This window comes from Spodoptera frugiperda, chromosome 30 (genome assembly GCF_023101765.2).
Source record: "Spodoptera frugiperda isolate SF20-4 chromosome 30, AGI-APGP_CSIRO_Sfru_2.0, whole genome shotgun sequence".
NCBI classification, from domain to species: Eukaryota; Metazoa; Arthropoda; class Insecta; order Lepidoptera; family Noctuidae; genus Spodoptera; species Spodoptera frugiperda.
In genome coordinates this window covers 10,890,315-10,907,810 of record NC_064241.1, presented here as the reverse complement: position 1 = coordinate 10,907,810, position 17,496 = coordinate 10,890,315, and the positions used below count along the sequence as shown (strand labels likewise).

General features: G+C 35.3%; 1 protein-coding gene across 1 annotated transcript in view; it reads right to left on the bottom strand.

Moving 5' to 3' along the window:
• Positions 1-17,496, bottom strand: part of LOC118269558 (uncharacterized) — a 470,493-nt gene that overhangs the window by 157,665 nt on the left and 295,332 nt on the right. The window lies entirely within an intron of this gene.

Sequence of the window (17,496 nt, the reverse complement as noted above, 5' to 3'; positions counted from 1 at the left end):
AGCTACCATTTTTTCCGAATCGAGTATTAAATAAAATTACGATATTTCTATGTCTATGAATAATCGTGTCGAGTTAATGAGTGAAACTAAACTCACCCCCTACATGGGATTTAAAAAAAATAAATGGTGTGAAAAGTGGGTGTATAGGGTGTACATTGTAGCATTATACAGTGGCACTAGGTGCTGTAATGTGCACCTTTGCCTACCCCTTCGGGGATGAAAAGCGTGACGATACGAGTTTACATGCTACGTCACACTAACATAACAGTTTCAGAGTGATGGGTGAAAACTGTCATTAGATCTATAGTTCTCTCTAGTTCTGTGTGATAAAAAGTTTTTTAGGAGCATGATTATAATAATAATAATAATAAAGTCCGCAAGGCAGCTTGTGGCGAGCTGTTGGGCAGTGGCGACCCCACGGACCTGACTCCCGGGAGAGGCCCTACTTTTTAACTCCGGTTGGTACTCGTGACTATCCGGAGTGGCCTCTCCTACCTCACTCTTGCCTTAATCGGCTGGTTTGAGTGGAGATTCGCAAGAGTGGAGTTGCCTTCAGCTCCACTTGGGGGAAGGACGTATCCCAGTAAGATGCTGGTAGGGGTCTTGACCGTACTTCCGGGATTGCTCTGATAGCCGTGGGATGCCTCCCCTTCCTCAAGCAGCTCAACGGATGTTGCTTCCCTTGTCGCTACATGCTAGCGGCCGTTTCCGGGGCCCACTATTGAGTTTGCGAGTCACCCCCTGCCTGTTTATCCGTATTTTTCAATATTGGTCAGGGGCAGGGGCCATAGTCCCCATAGTTAACCGGTTAACTATTCCACAGGCACCCACACCCATATCCCTATCATTTCCTTTTACCATATCTCGCAATAGTCCTGCATCAACCGGGGATTGTCCTTTGGTGTACTTCCATAGTGCATACAGGGATAATCGCCGGCTGATGTCCCATTACATTTAGATCAAAATTGTTCAACGGGCCTCTGCGAGTTGGCTTCGGCCCCTCGTACGCCTTCCAAAGGTCCGGGACCCTGTGGTCCCGAGATTATGTAAAGAACAGACATAATAATAAGTCCGCAAGGCAGCTTGTGGTGAGCTGTTGGGCAGTGGCGACCCCACGGACCTGACTCCCGGGAGAGGCCCTACTTTTTAACTCCGGTTAGTACTCGTGACTATCCGGAGTGGCCTCTCCTACCTCACTCTTGCCTTAATCGGCTGGTTTGAGTGGAGATTCGCAAGAGTGGAGTTGCCTTCAGCTCCACTTGGGGGAAGGACGTATCCCAGTAAGATGCTGGTAGGGGTCTTGACCGTACTTCCGGGATTGCTCTGATAGCCGTGGGATGCCCCCCCTTCCTCAAGCAGCTCAACGGATGTTGCTTCCCTTGTCGCTACATGCTAGCAACCGTTTCCGGGGGCCCACTATTGAGTTTGCGAGTCACCCCCTGCCTGTTTATCCGTATTTTTCAATATTGGTCAGGGGCAGGGGCCATAGTTCCCATAGTTAACCGGTTAACTATTCCACAGCCACCCACACCCATATCCCTATCATTTCCTTTTACCATATCTCACAATAGTCCTGCATCAACCGGGGATTGTCCTTTGGTGTACTTCCATAGTGCATACAGGGATAATCGCCGGCTGATGTCCCCTTACATTTAGATTAAAATTGTTCAACGGGCCTCTGCGAGTTGGCTTCGGCCCCTCGTACGCCTTCCAAAGGTCCGGGACCCTGTGGTCCCGTGATTATGTAAAGAACATACATAAATAATAATAACCTTTATTGTACACCTTTACATAAATTCAGCATAAAATAACAACGTATAGGATTAAAGTGCACAAAGGCGGCCTTATCGCTTATAGCGATCTCTTCCAGGCAACCTTTGGGTGGAAGGAGCTGTTGAGTGGTAGTGGAGGTGGTTCTAGGTGTAGGTGATTATGATTATTCTTTATCCTTATTATCTTGTTTCTTTTAGTAAAGAGTACAGCTCTGCATCCTTTGTGTTGATTCGTGCTGCAGCGCCAGCGGGTGCTTGTACCATTTTTTAAATGTTTAGTGTAGTCGTACCCGTTAAGTGTAATCAATGTACTGCCCGCACTAGCCGTAGAAATGACTAAACCTGTAAAATAAAACAATAAACAACGAATAGTGTTAAAATTTCAAATATTTCCTAGTTAGTTAGTAAAGATCACTTTAAAAAAATAAACGTGTTCCACACATGCTTTTACAAACATACATTTTTACATGCATATGACTGCAACTACAATTGATTAAATACAACTACTTCAATAAATGTGTTAGGTTAGGTTGTCAGTAGCACAACTGATGAACAAAGAATGAAACACAAAGTTACAATAAAACATTATCTTACTTGTCAAATACAGCAAGACGAGAAATAAAATAAGTTACTGTGTAAGAACATCATTTGTAACTCAAGGTTGATTTAGAAACAATAAGGTATGATCCGATTAATCAGCCAATAGCTTTAGCTTAAGTACATTAATGTTGTATGGTTATACAGAATTTTTCCAATAATAAATGAGACTTATTGTAAGCAACACGTCTTCGAATATACCCTACAAAGATATTACATGGGGACCCTGTCAAAATTATATAATATTCTGAGATCTTGGAAAATTATATAATTTTCTGAGATCCTGGCAAATTATATAATTTTCTAAGATCCTGGCAAATTATATTATAATTTTCTGAGATCCTGGCAAATTATATAATTTTCTGAGTTCGGTGGCAAGGTTTACTGCGAGTCTATTGCCCTATTTATTGGGTCTATGATTATGATTATTATTTATCTTAATAATTATTTTGCCCACAGTAAAAATAACAGCTTTGCACCCCTTGGTGTGGTTTGTGCTACAAAACCATCGGATCTTACTACCAGTTGATCGGTGACGACAGAAACGGTAACCTGCCAGTGTTAGTATATAATTACCTTTCTTTGTTCTAGAAAATACTGCATCTGAAAATAATAAATAAGATGATTAAATGATCAACAACGGCATAGGTGCACATAACGGTAATAGGCTCACCCTCTATTACATGGGACTTATAGCACAAAAAGGTGAAAGTGGGTGTACTTGTATAGCAGATTAAATGATCATGAAATAATAGATAATAGTGTGTAAGAGCAATGCTTCGGCAATCGATCAATCCTCAAATTCGTATTCCTTCCAAAAGGCCGGCAACGCACTTGAGACGCCTCTGGCGTTTCGGGTGTCCATGAGCTGCGGCGATTGCGTACCATTAGGTGATCCGTCTTTATTATTATTCAATTTTGATCTTTAACATTTTAGATTTGAATCAATGTTTTAGGTTAAGTATTTGTTAGCCCGACTACTGATGAAAGGGAAAATTAAATCAAATTCAAAACACAATTTAAGAAATTTTACTTCATATAAAATTACAGCAAAAACATCATGATCATTAGATTCATACCTAATCTAAAGTATATAGAGAAATATGTTTACGGCTTAGTAAGTACTTAACTACAGTGTGAACTATCGATCCTATCAGAATTTAGTTTATTGGATACATTGCACAAATGTTTTATCTAGCGAATTATTCTATTTATTTTCTAACCTTTGACTTGTACTTATGTGACCAAATAAATCTCACAAAAAGAAATATTATGCTTATATATGTAAAGAGCCGTATGAAAGCATCGATTGACATCGACACTAACATTTACAATGATAGTTAACATTCATGATTATCTTGGATTATCTCCTTTTTCCTCGCGTTATTGTAAATTACGAAGAAACTAAATAAGTAAAGTTAATTCAGAGCAAAGTACAGACAAGGAAGCATGAACATTTAATTGTTGATTTTCTTTTTGTTTTAGGTTAGTAACAATTTCTTTAGTTATATTTTGTTTGATTGTATTTTATAAATAAAGATCTTTAAAAAGTTTCTAAATGACATAGTTCCAAATGTCCTAACTTTTGAGTATGTAGTCTTTAGGGTAATGATTATGATTATTATTTATTTTAACTATTACGTTTTCTATAGTAAAGATAACAGCACTGCACCCTTTATTGTGGTGGGTGGCACAAAACCATCGAGTCTTGAGTCCATTCGATCTATGCTGGTAGAAACGATAGCCTCCAGCTATAATCAAATTGCAGCCTCTGCTAGACGTGGAAAATACCACTTCTGTGGAACAAAACAAAATAAGGAATTGTTAATATTTATTTTTATAACACTTATCAGCATATGTATATGTATAACAATTACAAATCCATTATTCGAAGATACCTTAACATAATACAACTTTTTGCTGGCTACTCCGCCTGTATTTTTATTAATACTGTTTCTCTAACCGTCTTTCTTCAGTAAAGTCGGTTATTTTCTTTTTGTAAAAAGTTTTTTTTTATTTCAAAAGCAGAAAGTTTGAATGATCTCTAATTCTCAAAAAAAATATGGAAAGTGTTAAAATACAGGCTGTATAATAATTTTACAGCACATTATTCGCATGTTATGTTTATTCCCGACCACCATATATATTCGTCCTAGTAACCTAGCCAGGTAACCAGATATGACCACGTTTCATGGTCGGAGAATGCTCTCTTCACTAGTCTTTCTTCACCATCATAATAGGAATTGTATAACATTCTTTCGGGCTATGATTATGATTATTATTTATCTTAACTATCGTATCTTCTATAGTGAATATTGCAGCTCTGCATCCTTTGTTATTGTGCGTGGTACAAAACCATCGCGTTTTTGCACCGTTCGTTCTATGATGACAGTAACTATAACCTCCAATGTAATTAACGTATTGCCTGTTCTGGATGTAGAGAATACCGCACCTGTTTAATAAAATAATAAAGAATGAATAATGAGAAATATAAATTTATTTTGAGATTCTGAATACCTAAATGTCTTAGGAGGAAGAAATAAAACAAAAAGTTATCAAAAAAACATTATTTTAGTTAAATATCACAGAATAATGAGATAAGATATAATATTTGTTTCACTTAAACTTAAAATTATTTAAGTCTAAACAAAACTAGACATTCTATTTATCGACATTGCGAACATTCGAGCTTTAGCGACTAGTCTGGCCACAGAATTCGTTCTATCACGATCATTCATCGTCGGTAAATTACCGCACATCAAAACGTTTTTTCGCAACAAAGTTCGTACTGTTGGCTACAGTTACCGCGCTTCAGTTGATTGCGAAACGTCGGATCGTTTGGATTAAATAAATATACTAATAACATACGCCATTGCAAAATAAAATAAATAAAGACGCAGCAAATTAGCGGGTTTTCGCGAAATTATCGCAATGTACTAAAGTATTTTCTTTGGTGCGGCCAAGCACTTCGTCCAGGATCGACTATGAACTTTTGTCGTGTCGATGCGAACAGTATCCTTCACTGTCTGGTGTAACCGTAGCATTATGAGTCCATTCTCAAGATGGGGATCCTACTGTATTTAGCAGGTCTATGATTATGAATATTATTCATCTTAATTATAATTTTGTCTACAGTAAAGATGACAGCTTTGCACCCTTGGTGTTGACCACTGCTACAACGCCATCGGGTTTTCGAACCACTTTTTCTGTGAAAACAGAAATTGTAACCTCCAATTGTAATCAATGTTTTGCCCTTATAAGTTGTAGTAAATACTGCACCTGTTAAATAAAATAAAAAGTGAAACTCCATGATCAGTTTAGATTAAAGAAATTCGAATAATTTTTCGATGCTTTTACTATTATTTTGAAAACAGTTACAGTTATGTGAGCCAAACCCATAACAAATAATTTCCGCCATCACCAGGCTTTTTAACTCTCTACCGTGTTACCATATTTTACAGTTTTTCGATAAATAGACAAAGAAAGAGAAAAAAAATTGATAAGACCTCACGTAAATTTTCAAAAAGAAAGGGAGGGACAAAATAGTTATAGTCACAAATTACACAGATTTATTAGATTTTACAAAAAAATAATCTAATTCCTAAACAGACGTGTGTCAAAAGGAAAGTCTTTGTACAATTTGGGATTATGATTATGATTATTATTTATTTTAACTATCTTATTTTCTATAGTAAAGAGTACAGCTTTGCACCCTTTAGGTTGATCCGTGCTACAACGCCATCGGGTTTTTGAACCGTGCGATCTTTGATTACAAAATGTATAACCTCCAACTGTAATTAAATGTCGGCCTTTTTGAGATGTAGAAAATACTGCACCTGTTAAATAAAATAGAAAATGATTAATAGGTAATGAAAATTGTTTGATGTTTTAGAACGGTGGTTCCCAACCCGTGGTCGCAAAGGACTAAAAATTAAAAATAGATAAATACACAAGAGTACACCTCTGTCCAATTAATACCACGTTTAAAGCCTCGTCTTCACTAGGAACATTTGTCGATTGACATGTGTCCCCGGAGACATGTCGCTTGACAAAAGTTCGTAGTGGAGACGAGGCTTAAAGTTTGAATTACACTTACCTAATATTTCAAAAAGACAACTGAAAGGAGCAATAATCCAAAAGTCACTATTTTAGGAGTGACTGAGAAAATCAGTGTGCGGGAGCACATGTAAAATGTAATAGTAATAGTATTCCTAGTCCCTGGTAACTTAACAAAGAATTACAAAAGTGGTCCTTGACCAGAAAAAGGTTGGGAATTCCTGTTTTAAAACATAATTTAGCTCTCACAGATCTCTTCTCATATTGTAAGCAAAAACAGACCATAGGAGACCACTGCTGAGCTGCTGCGGGCTCTATAAGCCTTCTCTATTTAAGAACTATACTTATTATAATCTTCAATCTTGACAAGCGGGTTATAGGTCGCAGTTTAAAAGAGAATGCAGAAGATCCAGTCATATTTAGAGACACCATGCAAATTTAAATAAGGACGGGATAATAACAAAGCATTACGTAGGTACTTGTTTATTGGTTTATTAAAATTAATAATTAACTAACATTAGTCACTAAAGTATCTAAAATTATCTGGGACTATGATTGTGATTATTATTTATCTTGACAATCGTATTATCAATCGTACAGATAGCAGCTTTGCACCCTTTAGGTTGATCCGTGCTACATCGCCATCGGGTTTTCATACCCTTCGATCTTTCACGACAGAAGCGGTAACCTCCATACATAATTATTTGGCCTCCTTTCTTAGACGTAGAAAATACTGCATCTGTGAAATAAAATAGAATAAATTTCAATAGGTAAAGAATAAGACTAGGTTTGATGTTTAAAAATATAAAAAGACTTCTGTTCTCTTATTATTCATTTAAAAAAAAACAAACATAGAAGTTCACATACAAATGAAACCCAGACCAGAAACAAGAATTTGTGGATCACACAGACAGACACAATCTTCAAGCTTGGCAGGCGTGTTTGAGATAGCAGTTTCAAAGGATCAGGTTTATCAGAGAACGCAGGAGAGCAGAAAAAACAATCAGTAGGAACTAACACGTTTACTAAAATATATAATCACTACATAGTATGTAACAAAGTCGCTTTATTTATCCCTATGTCCCTTTGTATGCTTAAATCTTTATAACTACGCAACGGATTTTGTTTGATGCGGTGCGGTATGTGAGGTTTAATAGATAGTGATTCAAGAGGAAGGTTTTTATGTATAATACACGCATAATATATCACCATTGCGGTATGTGAAGCTGGGGCGGGTCGTTAGTAAAGTATATAACTAAGATGAGTCAATGTCAAAGTTACCTAAAATATTTGGGATGATGATTATGATTATTATTTATCTTAACTATTGTATTGTCTACAGTATAGAGTTCAGCCTTGCACCCTTTGGGTTGATCCGTGCTGCAATGCCATCGGGTTTTTAAACCAGTCGACCTGTGGCGACTAAAGCGGTAACCTCCAACTGTAATTAAATGTCGGCCTTTCTTAGATGTACAATATACTGCATCTGTTAATGAAAATAGAAAAAATGATCAATACTCATAGGCAACAAATAATAGCCAGATGTTTGTTTGATGTTTTTTTTAATCTTTATTTTAAAAGTACGGTTTTTTCCTAAAAGAAACACATCAGCCCCATTATAGGATTCAAAATAGTACACATTACAATGAAATAGCTAAACTGTTAACAGGTTTAGCTTACCCTTAAACTTAAATATTAAATGATACAGAGATCTAGCCTCAGATGACAATGGTGACTTAGATGTTAAAGCTAAAATGCTACGATAAAAACCAATATTAAAATTTAAAACCTCGTTTGATGTTTTAGAACATAAAGGATCTAATCTCTAATTTTATGCAAAAGAAGCCTATAGGATTCCACTGATGGACTATAAGCCTCTTCTACGAAAAAGGGGTTTGCCATATTCTTCAATCTTGGCAGGCGAGTTAGAGGTTATTTTTTTTATTTAAATAGACTCTTGGTCCGCGCTTATCATACATTTCTTTTTTACAATTTAGTCTCATCTACATATATTTGTAGAGTACCTATGTTACACACTGCAATTAACCACAACACAAAAATATAACTATTTCTACAAGCGTACTTAAATGAACCACTCAACACATAGCTGACTCTAGGACATTAATGTGTGCATGATGCTTCTGCCCTTGTCGCGTGGGCTTATACTAACAGAGCTTACAACAAGAAAGATCTCACTTGAACTGAATTGATCACAGAGTGAGAACTGTGATCACAGTTTAAAAGAGAAAACGATAGATCAGACGTATTTAGAGACACCAAGTGAATTGAAATAAGGACGGGATAATAACAAAGCATTAGGCAGGTATTTGTTTATTAAAAATAATTACATCAATAAGTGAACACTACATGAGTCACTAAAGTACCTAAAACTATTTGGGATTATGATTGTGATTATTTATTATCTTTACTATCTCATTTTCAATAGTAAGGATAGCAGCTTTGCACCCTTTGGGTTGATCTGTGCTACAATGCCATCGGGTTTTAACACCATTCGATCTCTCACGACAAAATCGGTAACCTCCAATTAAAATAATTCTGCCGCCTTTCTTAGATGTACAAAATATTGGCCCTGTAAAATAAAACAAATGTAAAGAATGGTCGTAGTGGTCCGGAGGTTTAACACGCCCTTTTCATGCATGACAGTGCGGTTTCGAAACCTACCAACGGCAAGTACCGACCAATGTGACTTTTTCCGTGTTATACATGACGGAGTCGGGGTGTCGTCGCGGTAATAATCATCAAATTTACCATATTTTGGAACAAAAATCGAAATATATTTTTAACCATAAGACGCACAGGAACCAAAACTATATATTTAGAATTGTAGTCTATCTGGCTCACTTTACTGTAATCGTCATTATATACAAACGCTTACTTTAGTCGTAGTAAAGAAAAAACAACATGGGTAAAGATACCAAATTTTTGGCAACTTTACCTACGCGCCGTATTCATCGTGTATTGCATATTAAAGAGTTGTTGAGGTACAGAGGGCTTCATCTAGGACCTCTTCGTATTATAATGCAAACAATATGAGGAAATCTATAAAGATAACGGCTACACAGACAGTCGGGAAAGTTGCCACGGGTTTCATCGTAATTTACATACAAATAATTTGTTACGCTCGGGGTTGTCAAAAAATGAGAAATTTTTTTATGACATGTATATTTAAAAAAAAAAATATAAACCTTAAAAAAAAGCATAAATATCTGACAAAAATATTGTTCCCTTTTAAACTAAATTAAGTTCTAAAATTTTAAGTATTTATGTTTAAAATTGTAAAATAAGGCTACAAAATAATGTTTAATCTTTTGACTTTTTAATTTTTTGACTTCACTATCTCCATAGCTAATTTTAACATTACTTTCGTATACTTTTTATATTGTCTAGCTCCGAGTTTTCTGTGGTTTTGTTTCATGTGAGCCATTTTGGCTCTAAAACAAAAGGTATTATTAAATACATTATAACTTATCATCCAGGATATTCACTATTATGCTGGGAAATTTAGGTATTCGAAATTGGTTACATACACACAAACAAGAAAAAAACATTTATTGCCAACCCTAACTGTCGGTAAAGTTGCCACAAAGCAGGCCGTGGCAACTTTACCTAACCTGTGTCAACATTACCGAAGCGATTATTTATCAATAAATTAAAGAAAAAGCAATTGCTGACATTACAACAGTAATCCCAACTATATTATACATACAAGATCAAAATTTCACTCACCTGTGACAAATAATTAAGGCTCTGTGAGCACAATTTAGGAACTACTAACTTTTAGCACATTTTCACGCACTACACTGTAACGGCTATTACTGGCATAATAGCAGTCTTACGTCTACGCAAAATATAGTAAATATTTCCTTTTAAAGTCTAAAACATACTACTATTACAAAACAGAATTCTAGTGGGTAGATTTTTAGATAAATGAGTTTATACCGAATACCTATAGTATGGTAAAGTTGCCAAGGGTCCGGTAAAGTTGCCATAGTTTACCGGTAGTAATGAGAACATTGTTTGTCTATGTTTATTACAATATTGTATTCGCAATGATAACAGTCCATAACGCAATGTAAGCTTTTACAAAAGTTGGTAATACTACCCTAGTTTACAATTAGGAGTGTCTTAAGAGATGAGCGTGATCGCGCAACCGTGTCCCATGAAGGAATGTGTGCCTGACCCTTCCTCGTATCGGCTGGGTCCTATAGCGTCCCTAAAAAAACCGCTTTCTCTTTGCAGGGTCGCAGCCCTTAACTGTATTTTTTGTCTTACCTACTTAACATGTGTCGATCACACTATCTTTACAATTTGGTGAGAACTTAAAACTAAACCAATTGATTTTGAAGTGATTCATGGAAAAGGGGCTGGCAGCGGTCGTCTTAAGTGTGTTCACGAACTGTTCTCCGACATATGTACATATAAATTCCTAATATTATATTCTAATTAAAAGTTGGAAATCGCCAACCCACATTAAAGTAAGCGTGGTGATTAATGCTCAAACTTTCTTAGTGTGTGAAGAGGCCTTTGGTCAGGAGTCGCCACTTATAGGGTGATGATATGATTTGTGTGATAAAGAATAGTTACGAAAAATGAGCAGTTCGAATTTGTTAATTCCGTGCGGTTCAGCCAAAGCCACTCAACAGCTATAAGGTTGTAGCTGGATGTTTCAAAGCTTTCAAATAAATATACAGAGAAAGATAAAAATAATTTGATAAGAACTCACGTAAATTTAGAAAAACATTCAAATTCAAATTCAAATGTATTTATTTGTGAGAAAGTTCTTAGAATTAAACATGTCAGATCTCTATGTTCTACCAAATGGAATTGGTGTACAAATAATTTCAAACCGAGTTTATACACTAGAATAAAAAACAAAAAGAATTTATTAAAAGAAAATATCATGTAAAAATCAAAGTGTTCCTAAGAAATATCTCAATTGATAAAGTAAAGAAAAGAAAGAGAAGAAAAAATAATTCTGGTCACTAAGACATTATACACACACGCACATACACATACACACAACGTCACGCCTTTTATCCCCGAAGGGGTAGGCAGAGGTGCTCATTACGGCACGTAATACCATTAATGTACACCTACTTTTCACCATTTGTATTATAAGTCCCATGTAATAGGGAGTGAGTCTATTGCCATATACCGGGCACAATTCCAGACTCCATGCTACTGCTGAGAAATTTTCGAAAAACCTGTAAAAACCCAGCAATAGTTTGCCCGACCCGGGAATCGGAACCCGAGACCCTTTGTTCAGCAGTCACACTTGCGACCACTCGACTAACGAGGCAGTCTAAGTAAATTACACATACCACATACAATAATTTACCTATTATTTTACAAAGAATCTAAATTCTCTAGACACACGACACATATCTAGTCCCGGTACAATCTGGGACTATGGTTATGATTATCATTTAACTTAACTATCTTATTGTCTATAGTAAAGAGTACAGCTTTACATCCCCTCGTATTGTCCGTGCTACAACGCCAACGGGTTTTTCCAGCATTCGTACTCAGTCGGTAGTAACGGTAACCATCTAATGTGATTATCGGTGTGCCTCTTTTGGACAGACAAAATACTGCTTCTGTAAAAAAAACAAGGAATAATTAAAGAATGAGTTATGTACTAATAAAAATGATTTTAATGTTTTAAAATATATTGTTTCATAGGTAATGTAAGATTAAATTAGACGTTTTTTGTGTTATATTTCTCATTAATTGAAAAGAAGGTAATGTGTAGTGTGATGATAATATATCGTCTGATACAGGAGAGCAGAAAAAGCCATTATTACTATTAGATTGGTAAAAGAATGGGAAGAAAAATAAAATAATCATTGTCATTAATATTACTGTTTATTACTAATTATGATGCTGACTATTATGCTAATATTAACACTATTACATTAATAAGTGTGGGAGAGCAACATCAGGTGATCCGTATGCTCGTTTACCGCCTTACACCACAAAAAAATATATAACACACATTTATTTATTACTAAAACATTAAAATATCCTTATGTACTACCATTATGAACATACATATTAAGTAAATAGTTTAGTTTAGTTTAGTAATAGACTAGCTAGCATAAGGGTCTACCAATATAAGGGTTTGGGACTATGATTATGATTATTATTTATCCTAACTATTGTATTTTCCATAGTGTAGATAACAGCTCGACAGCCTTTAGGTTGGTGCGTGCCACACCGCCATCTTGATCTGATACCATTCGTTCTGTCCCGATAATAACGGTAATCTCCAAATATGAGTAACTTCGTGCCTCTTTTAGACATACAAAATACTGCCTCTGTGGAATAAAGGAAAAATAATTAAAAAATGAATGCGTGAAACTGGTTAGTTGTGATGTTTTAAAAAGGCTCTCATATTTTTATTATAATAAGTATAGTGAGACATACTAAATTAACCAAAAATGGCGGTTTAGTCAGTAGGCTGCGTGTGTCGCCGTGTCTGCGCAAGCTGCTCATGACGAAGAGTCCCTCTGTGACTCATAAATAGTAGAGCTTTTCTCCAATAATATACGTGAGTAAACGGCGATTTTTAGTTAATATCTCTCATCTGCCAGGAATGGGAAGGACTATCAATAATCATAGCAAAAAATAAGAACTCCTTATAGAGCAATACAAATTTATTATTATTCACAAAAAATTAACATTTTAAATATTTAACACATCACTACATAGTATGTAACAAAACAAAGTCGCTTTTTCTGTCCCTATTTCCCTTTGTATGTATGCTTAAATCTTTAAAACTACACAACGGATTTTGATGTGGTTTTTTTAATAGATAGAATGATTCAAGAGGGTGGTTTATATGTATATTACACGCATAATATATCACCATTGCACGAATGCAAAGCTGGGGCTGGTCACCTACACTACACCTAGTAAAATATTGGCACATTTACGGTTTTAATAGTTTACCTGACTTGTTTAGTTTTTAGTTTACTGACCGATGATCCGTTGTTTTAGGTGCGTGAGGGGGGAAACCACAATAATGGTATAATGACACTTACGACCTCTCTCGATGAATATGGAAATAAATAGAATTAATATGCACTTTTAAACACGTAAACCATATAAAGTCAATTTCGCATTTTGTGCAGAAGTGCCAATATATTATTAGGTGACCGATATAATTGACTAAAAATAAAGTTAAACACCAGAATACCTAGCACAAGCGTCTACCGAAATAAGATTTCGGATTATGATTATGATTATTATCTATCTTGACTATCTTATTTTCTATAGTTAAGATTACTGCTCTGCACCCCTTAGAATTGTCTGTGCTACAACTCCATCTTGATTTGATACCACTTGTTTTTTTACGATAAAAGCTGTATCCTCCAATGGTAATCAAATGTCGACCTCTTTTAGACGTACTAAATACTGCACCTGTAAAAAACAAAGTGTTTTACAAGTTATCTGTAAAAAAACTTTCTATTTTGAGTATATCATTCTACATCCATTATGAACCATTTGTAAAAAAATATATTTATATTTTATATGGTCATCAAGATTAAAAGTGTATACCAGATATCAGATTGATCTGTCGATAGAAAGGGGTAAAATTTAATTTTTGACCAAAACAAACTAATAATTATAAAAAAAAAATTTAAGAACATAGTCGAGCTGATATTTTTCATAACAAGTAACGTCTCACTTCTCATGAAACAGGTTATTGTACAGGTTAAGAGTTAAACTCAAAATATGTTTTATTTTGATTTATTTCATAGTAATAATTGACTTTAGTAAATCATAAATCATTCATTAGTTTACCAAAAAACTAAAAAGAAGTAAACTTCCCAACGTGACCTACCGTAATCCTATTTAGGATTATGATTATGATTATTATTTATCTTAATTATCGTATTATCTACAGTATAGATCACAGCTCGACATCCCTTAGAGTGATCAGTGCTACAACGCCATCTAGTTTTAAGATTAGTACTTCTCGATAGCTGACGACAGAAGCGGTACCCTCCAACCGTAATTTGATGAGTACCTCTCTGAGATTTAGAAAACACCGCATCTGTTAAATAAAACAAAAAAAACACATAAACCACATTGAACAATTAGCTCGTAAGCAATTGGCACCGCACACGGAAACTCGAAACATCAAAAGAGTTACAAGCAGAGGCGAATTAAACCTAATGCTAGCGCTATTAAGCCTAGAGTCCTTTAGGCAAGTACCTCAAAGGTGGCACCCCTAATTTTTTTCGGCGCCGCCGTCCATTTAAATTAGCAGTTGGGCACGCACGTCTCACGGCGTCTTATAATCTGGCATTCTAGGCGCTTCCCTAGTTAGCTTTAGGGATCTGGTTATAAGTGTGTTGCTAGTCGTTTGAGGGTGGGACTTGAGGATTGGGGATGGGACGGAAGAGGCTTCTAGTTACCCCGCTCATATTAAGAGACACAACGCAAACGATGTTTCGCGCCAGTTTTCTGAGAGGCCGCAGTATCACTAGTAGAAAAAGCAGGGATACAGGTTTCATGTAAATTAGGATAAAATGGAACTAAGGAGAAAATAATAACTTATACCACAAAAACATCACACATTTATTAGTTCACCAAAAATATCTCTAGTACCGAAATCCAATCAACCGTAAAACTATTTGGGATTTGCCCTTCATCTGAGCTCTAGTCTGGTAGTCTCTATTTGGGATGATGATTATGATTATTATTTAGCCTAACTATTGTATTATCTACAGTAACAATGGCAGCTTTGCAACCTTTAGAGTTGTTTGTGCTACAACGCCAGCGAATTTTAGGCCCACTCCAATGTTGACGGCAGAATCGGTAACCTCCGATTGTAATGACATTAGAGCCTTTCCGAGATGTCGAAAATACTGCGTCTGTGAAATAAAATAGAAAAATATACAATGAGTAACGAGCAATAACAAATTTTAATGTTAAAGTAATGAAAAAAATCGTGCTTTTTGAAAGAAATGATGAGAGAAAAGGCTGTGCGTGGTGTGACGTCTGATACAGCAGAGCAGACAAAACCATTATAATAGATAAACTACATGTATTTTGCAATATGGACGATAAGAAGAAAAAAATAATCAAAAATAGACAAATTACACATTTATTGGTTAACTAAAAATACAAATTAAGTAACCGTCAGACTTCATAACTCGAGTCTCTACCATAATTTGGGTTTATGATTATGATTATTATTTATCTTAACTATCGTATTGTCTACAGTAAGAATGGCAGCTTTGCATCCTTTAGAGTTGTCCGTGCTGCAACGCCATCGAGTTTTAACACCATTGGATTGTTGGCGACAGAAATGATAACCACCAACTGTAAGTCGACGATTGCCTCTGTTAGATTTCGAAAAATATACTGCATCTGTTAAATAAAATAAAAAAAATAAACAATGAGTAACTGAGTAAACTGAGTAATGAACAATCACAAATTTTAATGTTACAATATATTCTTTTACTAGCTAAGCCCGCAGTTTCATCAGCAGCTGCTATTGGTTGCCTTTTCAATAAATGGACTTTGCAAAACAGCAGTCATATAGACGACGTTTTGTATTAAATTGGGAAAAGGTTGGAAAGGATAAAATAAATCATTGTCATTGATGATAATGTATTACACATTTATTGTTTTAATATGGGCCACGACGGTAGGCGGATTCGCGGACAGTTTTCAGCTTTTTTACTTTCAGTTTTTATTTATAAGCAAGACGCCTTTTTGTCATTTGTAAATCGTCTCAACAGACAGCCTAATTGTAGGCTGTCTTTTATACATTGGTATATACATTCGTCAAATCATGCTTAATGGATTTTACTCAAGTCCCTACCTACTATTTGGGACTATGATTATGTTCATTATTTATTTTAACTATTGTATCATCTATTGTATAGATCGCAGCTCGACATCCTTTGTGACCTGTGCTACACCGCCATCTAGTTTTAACCCCATTGGATTGTTGACGGCCGAAACTGTAACCTCCAACTCTAATTAGATGAGTGCCTTTCTTAGATATCGAAAATACTGCATCTGTTAAATGAAACAGAAAAAATAAACAATAAGTAAGTAAGAAAAGTAAAAGAAAAGTGTTAAGTGTGGGAGAGTCATACTTCGGCACGAATTTGCTGGCATGTTTTGGGGAGAAACGGTATGAGAGACAAAGCATTGTTTTATGACATCAGATATGGGAGAGCAACTATCATATAGACTATATGTAAATTGAAATAAAGACGGAAAAACGAAGAAAAAAATCAAAATCACTTATATATTTATTAGTTCACTAAAAAGCACAATAAATACACACGTTTTCACAAGTCTATAAGTACTAATTCGTCATATTATTTCGGACTATGATTATGAATATTATTTATCTTGACTATCGTATTATCTACGGTAAAAATAGCAGCTCTACACCCTTTAGAATTATCCGTGCTACAACTCCATCGAGTTTTTAACCCACTCGATCTTTGGCGACAGAAACGGTAACCGCCAACTGAAATTAAATGGCCGCCTCGCTTGGATATAGAATATACTGGATCTGTAAAATAAAACAAAAAAATAAAATAAAATAAACAATAAGTAACAAAACATGATTAAATTTAATGTTTTAAAATATGTATATTATCAAAAGTCAAAGTCAATGTCAAAATTATTTATTTCAAATAGACAAGGTAGGCACTTTTCAAAGCAAATATACAAATATTAATAACGTCTGTCCGTCGGTCAGTCCTCTAGTGAAGCTATTTGCTCGTTCCAAAGTGTAGATTCCTATGGAGAAGAACGAGCAAGAAACTCCATAGGTTACTCTTTTTCAATATTCAGAATACAATTCTTGGTTACATTGTTTCGATTGCTTCAACTATGTGAGAACAATGTAAACTAATATTCAGTCAAAGCAATAGAAAAAGAAATAATAAAATTGCACTATTGGACTTCCTAAAGCTATGGCTGCACAAGCAAGTTATTTATCTGGTGCTTGGAGCCTAGTGAATCACTTAGCGACTAGGTTGCTAGGGTACACAATGTCCTCATTGAGAGACGA